The sequence below is a fragment of the Mustelus asterias genome, chromosome 29, assembly GCF_964213995.1.
Source record: "Mustelus asterias chromosome 29, sMusAst1.hap1.1, whole genome shotgun sequence".
NCBI lineage: Eukaryota > Metazoa > Chordata > Chondrichthyes > Carcharhiniformes > Triakidae > Mustelus > Mustelus asterias.
The window spans coordinates 20,460,534-20,472,732 of NC_135829.1; the positions used below are offsets into that span (position 1 = coordinate 20,460,534).

The 12,199-nt window shown below is 48.3% G+C and overlaps 1 protein-coding gene and 1 non-coding gene across 5 annotated transcripts in view; one reads left to right on the plus strand and one right to left on the minus strand.

The window, feature by feature from the left end:
• LOC144480582 (casein kinase I-like) overlaps positions 1-11,583 on the minus strand; it is a 214,758-nt gene extending 203,175 nt beyond the window's left edge. For all 4 annotated transcript variants that reach the window (XM_078200198.1, XM_078200197.1, XM_078200196.1 and 1 more), the window contains exon 1: positions 11,472-11,583. The gene's annotated coding sequence lies outside the window, so the exon portion shown is untranslated. The remainder of the gene's footprint in view (positions 1-11,471) is intronic.
• On the plus strand, positions 3,044-3,236 carry LOC144480615 (U2 spliceosomal RNA). Its single transcript, XR_013495704.1, has one exon. It is a non-coding gene; the product is annotated as a U2 spliceosomal RNA (small nuclear RNA).
• Positions 11,584-12,199: the final 616 nt, after the last annotated feature.

The following is a 12,199-nucleotide window of genomic DNA, read 5'->3' on the forward strand; positions in this document are numbered from 1 at the left end:
GATGCTGGAGATCTGAAATAAAAACAGAAAGTGCTGGAAAAACCCGGCAAGTCTGGCAGCATCTGTGGAGAGGGACAGGAAGAACTGTTCCGTTAGACTTGAAACGTTAACTCGCTCACTCTCTCCACAGATGATGACAGACCTGCCAAGCTTTTCTAGCATTTTCTGTCGTTATTTGGTCACAGAGATTACTATACTCCAACCATACCCTCTCCCTCGATGTCAGTAAAACGAAGGAGATAGTAATGACTTCAGGACACGCGGTGGAGAACATGCCCCGTCTACATCAATGGGGATGAAGTGAAAATGGTCGAGAGCTTCAGGATTTTAGGTGTCCAGATCACCAACAACCTGACCTGGTCTCTCCACACCTATAGTTAAGAAAGCCCACCAACACCTCTACTTTCACAGGAGGCTAAGGAAATTTGACATGTTCACTACAATTCTCACCAACATTTACAGATGCACCATAGAAAGCCTTCTTTCTGGTTGTATCACAGCTTGGTATGGCTCCTGCTTTGTCCAAGACCACAAGAAACTACAAAGGGTTGTGAACAAAGCCCAGTCCATCAGGCAAACCAGCCTCCCATCCATTGACTCTGTCTACACTTCCCGCTGCCTTGGAAAAAGAGCCAACTTAAATAAGGACCCCGGACATTCTCTCTTCCACCTTCTTCTGTCGGGAAAAAGATACAAAAGTCTGAGCTCACGTACCAACTGGGCGGCACAGTAGCACAGTGGTTAGCACTGCTGCTTCACAGCTCCAGGGACCTGGGTTCGATTCCCGGCTTGGGTCACTGTCTGTGTGGAGTTTGCACATTCTCCTCGTGTCTGCGTGGGTTTCCTCCGGGTGCTCCGGTTTCCTCCCACAGTCCAAAGATGTGTGGGTTAGGTTGATTGGCCATGCTAAAATTGCCCTTAGTGTCCTGAGATGCATAGGTTAGAGGGATTAGTTGGGTAAGTATGTAGGAATATGGGGATAGGGCCTGGGTGGGATTGTGGTCGGTGCAGACTCAATGGGCCGAATGGCCTCTTTCTGTACTGCAGGGTTTCTGTGATTCTGTGATGACTCAAGAACAGCATATTCCCTGCTGCCAGACTTTTGAATGGGCCTACTTCGCACTAAGTTGATCTTACTCTACACCCTAGCTATGACTGTTTCTGACTCTCCTTTCCTTCTCTATGAATGGTATGCTTTATCTATATAGCGCGCAAGAAACAATACTTTTTACTGTATACTAATACATGTACAATAAGAAATCAAATTCAAAAAGATTAGCTTTAAGGAGGGTAGGAAGTGGAAAAAGGCTTGAGAAGGGAATTGCAGAGTCTAAAAGTTTAAGTTTAGTTTACTTATTAGTGTCACAAGTAGGCTTACATTAACACTGCAATGAAGTTACTGTGAAAATCCCCTAGTCGCCACACTCCGGCGGTGCCTGTTCGGGTACACGGAGGGAGAATTTAGCACGGCCAGTGCGCCCTAACCAACATGTCTTTCGGATTGTGGGAAGAAACTGGAGCACCCGGAGGAAACCCACGCAGACACGGGGAGAACGTGCAGACTCCGCACAGACAGTGACCTAAGCTGGGAATCAAACCCGGGTCCCTGGCGGTGAGGCAGCAGTGCTGACCAGTGTATAACCATGTCGCCCTGTGCAGAGAGAGAGTGAGAGGCTGAGAGGCAACTGATGGTGCATTCCGAATCGTGCTGAGCATACACAGATATTGGGCGGATACAGCAGCCTGCGTCGCTTTGGTGGTAGGCCAATCGTTTGTCTGCCATTAGCCAATGAAGTTGCTCCTTACTACAGTTCAGCCATTTTAACAACATCCGAATCAGCGACAGCATTAGTAACATTCTTGGCCATGACCCAAAAGTTAGCAAGTGGCTTTGCAATTAATTCCTGAATCCCACATGGCCCCTCAGTCTGGTACGGTGAGAGGCTGCATGGGCCACTCTCACAGAAAAGACTGCAAATTAAGCTCAAGTACTATAAATGCGACTTGAAGCAGCATCTACAAGCCGTGATACAGGGATTATGTTGATGAATGGGAAAATTACTCCTTAATAAAAACCCAGAGTTTTAAAGCAGGTGTCTGAAGGTACGACAATAGCTCAAGCACAGGAGAGCAGGGATCTGAAGCAGATGGTTGGGTACGCAGAACTCAGACTTGGTTGTCGTCGAAATGCCACTTCCCTTACAAGCTGGTGAGCTTCGCGGCCATCACAGCTGGGTAGGTGACAGAAGGAACGCAGCGGAAACTCTGCAGGCTACCTGCCAATCAACAAACATGAATTGCGACCTTGGGAAAAAGACGCAGGTCAGAGCAAACCCACTCAGAGACGGAGAGACAATGGTATCACCCAGCCATAGACAACAGGGGAACAGTACAGAGAAAGAATCCAAAAAAAAAAGGCCGCCTGTGCTTCCCTTCAACTCTATTCAGAATCAGCCACGCACTCTAACCACCATGTCACAAGGCTCAAAATGGCCACCCAACATTTTATGGGTAAAGTCCATATTGTCTGGTTTTAACAGCCAGGATTAAAGGTTCAGTACAACACTGTGCAACAGTGGCACAGTGGTTAGCACTGCTGCCCCTCAGCGTCAGGGATCCAAGTTAGGTTCCTGGCTTGGATGACTGTCTGCGTGGAGTCTGCACGTTCTCCCCGTAGGTTTCCTCCGGGTGCTCCGGTTTCCTCCCACAGTCCAAAGATGTGCAGATTAGGCGGACTGGCCATGTTAAATTGCCTCTTAGTGTCCAAGGATGTGTAGTTAGGTGGATTGGCCATGGTAAATGCGTGGGGATAGGGAAGAGGGAGGGACCATGGGTGGGATGCTCTTTCAGACAGTCAGTGTAGACTTGATGGGCCAAATAGTCTCTTTCTGCACCGTAGGCAGAGGCCATTCGTGCAGCTCCACTCATCCTTTCAGCATGGAACACTGACTCACGGAACATTAATTGATTTCAACTTTGGCCCTATTTTTTTTAATGGGGCAATGGGATACATCGACAGTAGTCTGGTATTAACATGTCTCAAATCGCTTCTCGGCCTTTTGGCTAAGATCAAGTGTAGTTATGCAGATGCTGCACTTGGTCGTGGCCATTGGGTTGCTTTTAAGCTTCATTTTCATATGAAGCAATTTTTAAAAGCGGTATCTCGGCCTTTTGGCTAAGATGCAAATGAGATCAAGCCTGGGGGGGCGGAGACGTCTGCCTACTCCAATCAGCTTGGCTCATGTAGATCAGGCCCAAGACAGGGTAGGGGATTGCATGCCCTGTCTTGTCAGCCTGGATCGGAAATGTCTCAACTTGTTGAGACTCTGAATTGGACTTGATTTGGTTGAATTGGAAAAGTATTTTTAAAAAATGAAAGCATGTGGAAAAAGAAATACAATCAGCAGCCAACTAAAGCCCCGTAGAAGAACCTCTCCCTCCGGAACCTCTCCCTCCGGAAGCATAGGGATTCACACGGTATCACAAAATTACGTTCGAAGGCAGAGGCCATTCGTGCAGCTCAACTCAACTTTCCAGAATGGCTGTGGGGTTCCCCCAGCTGATTCTTACATGATTCCAACATTTCTGAGTCCACCACTCTATCTGGGACTTCACTCCATTGCTTGCATCAACCTGCAGCAGGTGCCCCGGGTTTGGTGCTGCAATGTGCGAGTTGAGTTAAATATTCACTGCCCCAAATCGTGTAACTAAACACAACACTGTGTGGGCGGCACGGTGGCACCGTGGTTAGCACTGCTTCTCTCTAACTGTCCTGGCTGGAGACAATACACATCTCTTTAACCTGTGCTTGGCCCACTCTCCACTCACATTGTCTGTACCTTTAAGACTTGATTACCTGTAAAGACTCGCATTCCAACCATTATCTTGTAAATTGAGTTTGTGTCTGTATATGCCCTGTTTGTGAACACAAGTCCTCACTCAGCTGATGAAGGAGCCCGAGACTCCGAAAACTAGTGCTGCCTAATAAACCTGTTGGACTTTAACCTGGTGTTATGAGACTTCTTACTGTGCCTCACAGCGCCAGGGACCTGGGTTCAATTCCCGGCTTGAGTCACTGTCTGTGTGGAGTTTGCACATTCTCCCCGTGTCTGCGTGGGTTTCCTCCGGGTGCTCCGGTTTCCTCCCACAGTCTGAAAGACGTGCTGGTCAGGTGCATTGACCCGAACAGGCGCCGGAGTGTGGCGACTAAGGGAATTTCACAGTAACTTCATTGCAGTGTCAATGTAAACCTTACTTGTGACTAATAAATAAACTTTACAACACAGAAAGACAGCCAACCAATATTGTGTTCACTGAAATGAGGAAATTCTTAGAATCTTAGAAGAATCTTAGAATCCCTACAGCACAGAAAGAGGCCATTCGGCCCATCGAGTCTGCACCGACCACAATCCCACCCAGGCCCTACCCCCATACTCACCCACTAATCCCTCTAACCTACGCATCCCAGGGCACTAAGGGCAATTTTTTAGCTTGGCCAATCAACCTAACCCACACATCTTTGGACTGTGGGAGGAAACCGGAGCACCCGGAGGAAACCCACGCAGACACGAGGAGAATGTGCAAACTCCACACAGACAGTGACCCGAGCCGGGAATCGAACCCAGGTCCCTGGAGCTGTGAAGCAGCAGTGCTAACCACTGTGCCACCGTGCCGCCCATATTATTCTACCTCACCAGCCAACAAAAATCAGAACTGGCATTTTTTTTGAGAAGTAAAAATGCCAAATATGAGACAAGACGGCTACACGAAAAACCACAAGTAACATTACCACTTGAACTGATTCACCTCTCAGCCAGTACATGGGGCATGCAGCATGGGGGTAGGGCCTGGGTGGGATTGTGGTCGGTGCAGACTCGATGGGCCGAATGGCCTCTTTCTGTGCTGTAGGGTTTCTATGATACAGCCTCTAGCAAGATATTTGCGTTAAAACGAGCATATAAAACCTCATGTCTCATTCAAGCCAATACTTCTCACAGCCTTTGTTGTACAAGAGGAATAATAACATTTTAAAATAAATTCTAGCTGGAACAAAACCAAAGGCGGCAAGAATTCTGGAACCAAATGCCACTTTTATACTAGAATTTGGATGAAGTTTGACTGAGTGAATTTTGACTCAACTCTCTCTCTGATTTACAGACAGCTTTCCAACAGTCATCAAGCTGTGGCAGACGCTGGGGCAATTGAGACGGCTCCGACACCCACCCTTGTCGCTCAAGTCAAGAAGAGGGTGGCATCGGCTGCCCGCTCCCAAAGTGAGCGACCAGAGCCGCAAGATGGTGGCGGCCAGCTGTAAACGCAGGGTCACTGTGGCTGCCGTCAATGCGGCGCTGACTCGCAGCAGCCTTGGTCAAGAACCACAGCCTGCATCAGGGGCGTGTAGAAAGGCAGACTGCTGCGAACCAAGGGCAAAGACACCTCCGCCTCCTTCTAACTCCCCATGAGAATTGCTTTTCTCAGAGTTGTGATTTGGAATGTGCTGGCTTTGCGGTGGAAGTAGATTCAATAATAACTTTCAAAAGCAAATTGGGTATGTGCTGGAAATGGGATAAAAGCTATTGAAGAGCAGGACTGATTGGACAGCACTCTCAAAGAGCTGACATTGGCATGATGGGTTGAATGGCCTCCTGTCCTGTCGGATTCTATCGCCTTGTTCTCAAATTTCAGATTTTTACGTTTTTGCAGCAGGTTGCGTGGTCACTTCACTTCTTGCCGACTTTCTTAGCCTTTAGGGTTCTAGGAGACTGGGTCGCCTTGGCTTTAGCCGGTCTGGCCCCTACGGTTTTTGCCTACGGAGAGCCGGGACACAGGAGACAAGGTGGTGAAGAAACCAGCGGCCAAGAAACCCACCACCAAGAAACCAGCAGTTAAGAAACTGACCAAGAAAGCAGCCACCACTCTAAAGAAGGCTCCCCCCCCCCCCCCCCGCACAAACCGTGGGGGCCAGACCAGCTAAAGCCAAGGCGACCCAGGCTCCCAGAGCCCTACAGGCTAAGAAAGTCGGCAAGGCAAAGTGACCATGCAATCTGTTGCAAAAATCTTTAACTCTGAAATTTGAGAACAAGGCGATAGAATCCGACAGGACAGGAGGCCATTCAACCCATCATGCCAATGTCAGCTCTTTGAGAGTGCTGTCCAATCAGTCTTGCTCTTCTTCAATAGCTCTGCAATTCTTTTATCCCTTTTCCAGCACATATCCAATTTGCTTTTGAAAGTTATTATTGAATCTACTTCTGCCGCAAAGCCAGCACATTCCAAATCACAACTCTGAGAAAAACAATTCTCATCTCCCTCGTGTTTCTTCTGCCAATTACAACAAATCTGGTTACTGACCCCTCCGCTAGTGGAGACGGTTTCTCTCAATCAAACCCATTCATAACTCCAACCTCTCTATTAAATCTCGCCTCAGCATTCCCTGTCTAAAGGAGATCAATCCCAGATTCAGTCATCTCACATGTCACTGAAATCCATTCCTGGTATCATTCTCGCAATTCTCCTCTGCTAATCATAGAATCCTACAGTGCAGAAGGAGGCCATTCGGCCCATCAAGTCTGCACCGACCACAATCCCACCCAGGCCCTATCCCCGTAGGCCCATGCATTTACCCTAGCTAGTCCCACTAACACAAAAGGGCAATTTAGAATGACCAGTCCAAAGATGTGCGGGTTAGGTTGATTGGCCAGGTTAAAAATTGCCCCTTAGAGTCCTGAGATGTGTAGGTTAGAGGGATTAGTGGGTAAATATGTGGGGCTAAGGCCTGGGTGGGATTGTGGTCGGTGCAGACTCGATGGGCCGAATGGCCTCCTTCTGCACTGTAGGGTTTCTATGATTTCTATGAATCCACCTAACCCGCACATGTTTGGACGGTGGAATGAAACCTTCCTGAATTGTTTTAAGTTTATTTATTAGTGTCACAAGTAAGGCTTACATTAACACTGCAATGGGGTTACTGTGAAAATCTCCTAGTCACCACACTCCGGCGCCTGTTTGGGTACACTGAGGGAGAATGTAGCACGGCCAATGCACCTAACCAGCATGTCTTTTGGACTGTGGGAGAAAACCAGAGCACCCGGGGGAAACCCTCACAGACATGGGGAGAACGTGCAGACTCCGCACAGACAGTGATCTAAGCCGTGAATCGAATCCGGGTCCCACATACTTGCTGTAGTAGTCTGTAAAGGGTAAGTATATGGGATTATGGAAAAAAAAGGATTTTAGTAAGGCGTTTGAAAAGGTCCCCCATGGTCGGCTTATGATGAAAGTAAGGAGGTGTGGGATAGAGGGAAAGTTGGCAGATTGGATAGGTAACTGGCTATCTGATCGAAGACAGAGGGTGGTGGTGGATGGAAAATTTTCGGACTGGAGGCAGGTTGCTAGCGGAGTGCCGCAGGGATCAGTGCTTGGTCCTCTGCTCTTTGTGATTTTTATTAATGATTTAGAGGAGGGGGCTGAAGGGTGGATCAGTAAATTTGCTGATGACACCAAGATTGGTGAAGTAGTGGATGAGGTGGAGGGCTGTTGTAGACTGCAAAGAGACATAGATAGGATGCAAAGCTGGGCTGAAAAATGGCAAATGGAGTTTAACCCTGATAAATGGGAGGTGATTCATTTTGGTAGGACTAATTTAAATGTGGATTACAGGGCCAAAGGTAGGGTTCTGAAGACTGTGGAGGAACAGAGAGATCTTGGGGTCCATATCCACAGATCTCTGAAGGCTGCCACTCAAGTGGATAGAGCTGTGAAGAAGGCCTATAGTGTGTTAGCTTTTATTAACGGGGGGTTGGAGTTTAAGAGCCGTGGGGTTATGCTGCAACTGTACAGGACCTCGGTAAGACCACATTTGGAATATTGTGTGCAGTTCTGGTCACCTCACTATAAGAAGGATGTGGAAGCGCTGGAAAGAGTGCAGAGGAGATTTACCAGGATGCTGCCTGGTTTGGAGGGTAGGTCTTATGAGGAAAGGTTGAGGGAGCTAGGGCTGTTCTCTCTGGAGCAGAGGAGGTTGAGGGGAGACTTAATAGAGGTTTATAAAATGATGAAGGGGATAGATAGAGTGAACGTTCAAAGACTATTTCCTCGGGTGGATGGAGCTATTACAAGGGGGCATAACTATAGGGTTCATGGTGGGAGATATAGGAAGGATGTCCGAGGTAGGTTCTTTACACAGAGTGGTTGGGGTGTGGAATGGACTGCCTGCAGTTATAGTGAACTTTAGCAACATTTAAGCGGTTATTGGATAGGCACATGGAGCACACCAGGATGATAGGGAGTGGGATAGCTTGATCTTGGTTTCAGATAAAGCTCGGCACAACATCGTGGGCCGAAGGGCCTGTTCTGTTCTATCTTCTATGTTCTATAATCCATACAGTGCAGAAGGAGGCCATTCAGCCCATCGAGCCTGCACCGACAACAATCCCACCCAGGCCCTATCCCCATAATCCCACATACTTACCCTGTTAGTCCCCCTGACACTAAGGGGCAATTTTACCATGGCCAATGAGTGTGGGCACCGTTGGCATACTTGGCATTTATTTCCCATTCCTAGCTGCACTGGGAAAGATTGATTCACTTCCCGAGGTCACATCGGGATTCTCCCCTCCCTCGCTCCGTAACCCCACACATTTATCATGGCTAATCCACCTAACCTGCACCATCTTTGGACTGTGGGAGGAAACCGGAGCACCCGGAGGAAACCCACGCAGACACGGAGAGAACGTGCAAACTCCACACAGACAGTGACCCGAGGCTGGAATTGAACCTGGGTTCCTGGTGCTGTGAGGCAGCGGTGCTAACCCACTGTGCCACCCCACTGGACTGTGCATTAGTCACACATAAGAATGAGAGAGAAATTCCATCAGCAATGCTTTCACCACACCCTCATGATTCAGTAGAAGTGGTCGTAGAACAAATGCGAGCGTCCCTGAAGTCAGCTTCACAAGTATTGAGTCAAGACTCCTGCAAAGTCAACTTCACTGACTGGGCAGTGTCTGGGTGGCCAGAAACCGTCTCCCCCGCTCGTCCCTGTCCCCTCAACCGGCCAATGTTCTAGAGTAGGACAAAGAAATTGCTTCGAAGTCACTCTCCTTGAAGAAGCTGGCAACATTGATATTAATGACTGGGAGGAACTTGCGACCAATGGTGACAACTTGTCCACCAAACAGCCTCACACTTGGGAGTCACAACGTCTTAATGATGAGACAGAGCAACAACAGAGAAGGAAAGAAAAGGAAGCAAGTCCTGCTCTCTGGATCCCACTACTTCATGGGGCGTCCTGTTCACGTGTGCACCAATCTGCTCTGCCTGTTCAATCACACAAAGACTCACGGCACGAATCCGCCATCAAGTGCATGGCATCCTCGAATCGAGGGGCAGTCGGTACAACAACACGGGAGGCCACTCAGCCCATCACGTCCGTGCCAGCTCTCTGCGAGAGCGACCCAGCTGGCTCCACAGCCCCGCCTTTACCCTGCCAAGCTGTTGCTTTTCAGAAAATTATCCGATTCGCTTTTGAAGGCCGTGTTGAATCTGCCTCCAGCACACACACAGGCAGAACATCCCAGATCCCAACCACTCGCTGCGTAAAAAGGTCGCTTTTGGTTCTTTTGCTAATCATCTTAAATCAGTGTCCCTCTGGTTCTCGATCCTTCCACCAACGGGAATGTTTCTCCCCCTCTACTGCGTCCAGACCCCTCATGATGCTGAGCAACTCTTTCACATCCCCTTCTCTGAGAACAGTCCCAGCCTCCGATGCCCTAGGAACTTCTGCACGTCACAGTGCCACTGAGCATGTACACCTTTGCAGCAAGCTACGAACTATTAATATATGAATGATTAATCATTTTCTATAACTCGCTATGAAATATTTGGCGTGTATTAAATGTATTTAATCTTATTCACTGGATTACGGTTAGTGAACAAGCCCAATTTCAATCTTGTGGCCCACTGGGATGGAAGGCCACTCACGCAGCCCCACTCGCTAGCCTAGGCTGCCTGTCCCGGGACTAAACCCCTCCGAGAATGGGTCCCCCTACCAAACGCCTTACAATGTGAAGCCATCACCGTCACATCGGGATACTGAGTACAACAACATCCCCAACCCGTCTACACCCATTTGTAGAGTCAACAGCTTAAGTTGTGCCTCATCTAGTGTCCTGAAGTAATGATGCACTTCAGCTATACCTCAGAATTTGATACTTCATCTGCGGCACGGTGGCACAGTGGTTAGCACTGCTGCCTCATAGCGCCAGGGACCCGGCTTCAATTCCGGCCTCGGGTCACTGTCTGTGTGGAGTCTGCACGTTTGGGTGCGTTGCTACTCCGGGTGTTCCGGTTTTCTCCCACAGTCTGCAAGACGTGCTGGTTAGGGTGCACTGGCCGTGCTAAATTCTCCCTCAGTGTACCCGAACAGGCGCCAGAGTGTGGCGACTAGGGGATTTTCACAGTAACCTCATTGCAGTGTTAATGTAAGCCTCCTTGTGACACTAACAAATAAACTTTCAATTTTAAACTGGCAAAATATCCAAGCCAAAATAGCTTCAAAAGCAAACACCTTAGGATGTGAGCAAAGCTGGCTCAGTGCTTATTGCCCATCTCGGAGGAGAAGCAACAAGTCTCTGACAGGGTCACTTCAGAGGAGTGCTTAGCAAAGAACTGGAGTCAAGCAAAGGCCAGACTACTGAGTAAGAATGGACAGTAAAGGCTATCTTTCATTTAAAGAATGGACAGTAAAAGCTACCTTTCACAACTTCAGGACATCCCAGAATACACAGCCAATGAAATATTTGGGTTTTTTTTAGTCATTTGTGGGACATGGGTGTCACTGGCTGGCCAGCATTTATCCCTAGTTGCCCGAGGGCAGTTGAGAGTCAACCACATTGCTGTGGATCTGGAGTCACATGTAGGCCAGACCGGGTAAGGATGGCAGATTCCCTTCCCTAAAGGACATTAGTGAACCAGATGGGTTTTTACGACAATCGACAATGGTTTCATGGTCATCAGTAGATCCTTAATTCTAGATATTTTTTATTGAATTCAAATTCCACCATCTGCCGTGGCGGGATTCGAACCCGGGTCCCCAGAACATTAGCTGTGTTTCAGGATTAGTAATCTAGCGATAATACCACTAGGCCATCGCCTCCCCTGTTATAAATGCTGGAGGTACGGCAGCTAATTTGTGCACAGCCAGCTCCCACATGCAGGGATATCAGTGACCACTGTTCGAACAGTTAAGCATCTTTGGATTTTCTGATGCCAGTTCACAAATGAGTAGATTTATTGGGTCGCGTATCTCAGTTGGCCATGGTGGGATTTGAACTCTGAACTGCATTGCTAGCTCGGTGTGCTATTAAAAATAGTCAAAGAAAAACTGCAAGCAACTGCAAATCCATAAAGCAGTGAGCAAAACAGTACCAAAATAATGGAAATCAGCAAAGAAGTCAGAGACTTGCAGTTACCCGAGGATGCTGGTGTTAGAGGTGGAAGAGAGACCTCTTGGAGAGACAGTCAGCCAGATGGTTTGGGGTCATCATTCGCAGGCAGAAGAAAATCATCAACCTCCAGGGCTTACTGAAATCAGAAACAAATGGAACAAATATTGTGCTGAAGGGACTGGATATTTTTGGAGCCCTTCAGAGTTTCCACACACACACACATGCAAATCTGGCATTTGGCACCACAGCTGGCTGCAACCACCACTGCCACAGTCCTGCCTGCAGAGGCTCTGACAGCAGAGCTTTCAATCTGATCTTTAAGTACCTGCCACTGGGTCATTTGTAAAGAAAGACTTCCTTTTATTCTATTCTTTCACGGGATGTGGGAAGGCCAACAGTTGTTGCTCATTCCCAATTGCTGGACCATAGAAACATAGAAAAACTACAGCACAAAACAGGCCCTTCGGCATATGTTGTGCCGAACATATCCCTACCTTCTCGGCCTACCTATAACCCTCCATCCAATTAAGTCCCATGTACTCATCCAGGAGTCTCTCAAAAGACCCTATTGAGTTTGCCTCCACCACCACTGACGGCAGCCGATTCCACTCGCCCACCACCCTGTGTGTGAAAAGCTTCCCCCTAACATTTCCCCTGTACCTACCCCCCAGCACCTTAAACCTGTGTCCTCTCGCAGCAGCCATTTCCACCCTGGGAAAAAGCCTCTGAGAGTCCACCCGATCTATGCCTCT